This window comes from Tupaia chinensis, unplaced genomic scaffold (genome assembly GCF_000334495.1).
Source record: "Tupaia chinensis unplaced genomic scaffold, TupChi_1.0 Scaffold138841_1, whole genome shotgun sequence".
Lineage (NCBI taxonomy): Eukaryota > Metazoa > Chordata > Mammalia > Scandentia > Tupaiidae > Tupaia > Tupaia belangeri.
Genome location: NW_006198734.1, coordinates 1554 through 2314, shown reverse-complemented (window position 1 = coordinate 2314; position 761 = coordinate 1554). Strand labels below are relative to the sequence as shown.

General features: G+C 40.3%; 1 pseudogene; it reads right to left on the bottom strand.

Moving 5' to 3' along the window:
• Window positions 1-6: 6 nt before the first annotated feature.
• LOC102474051 (high mobility group nucleosome-binding domain-containing protein 5 pseudogene) lies at window positions 7-520 on the bottom strand (annotated as a pseudogene).
• Window positions 521-761: the final 241 nt, after the last annotated feature.

Here is a 761-nt window from a genome sequence, read left to right as displayed (position 1 = left end):
TCTTTTTTCATCTCCTTCCTCTTTTCCATCTACTCCTATCTTCTTTACATCTTTGTTTTCTTTTCCACTTTCTTCTTTCCCTTTTCCATCTTTGCCTTTATCTTCTTTGTTTTGATCTATATCTTCCTCTTTCAGGTCTTCTTTTCTATCTTCTTCTCCTACTGCTGCAACTGATTCTTTCTTTTCTGCTTCCTCTGTTAAATCTTTGATTTTTTTCTTCTTTTATCTCGATTTCTTTTTCAGGAGCCAGTGCCTCTATAATTTTGGCTTCTCAATTTGCAGCATTTTCATTGTTATATTCTTCTTTAACAACTTCTTTCTTGGTTGCAGCAATTGCTTTGGTGTTTATATCTGTGTTTTCTTCCATCATCTCATTTTTTGTCTTTACTTTCCTTTGAGTTCATGCTCTTTTGGGTTTCAACTCCAGGGTAACAGGCACAGGCATAGCAGACAGTCTGGCTGATCATCTCTTTGGCTCCTGCCTCACATCATCGTGACCCTCAGCCTTTCTTTTGGGCATTGTTGCAGCTCCCTATAGGAGGTCTTAACAGTCAGCAGGATAAAAGCACAAAGCGGTCCCTCTCTGACTGCTCCAAGAGCAACTGAGTTTTCAGTGAACTATTTGCTGCACGACCTGTACTCGTCTCCCCCCTAACTTCCATGACTTTCGACTAAGACATCTAATCAGGTCTTACCAGCAGGAAAAAAGCACAAAGTGGTCCCTGTCCAACCACTCCAAGAGCAACTGAGTTTTCAATGAA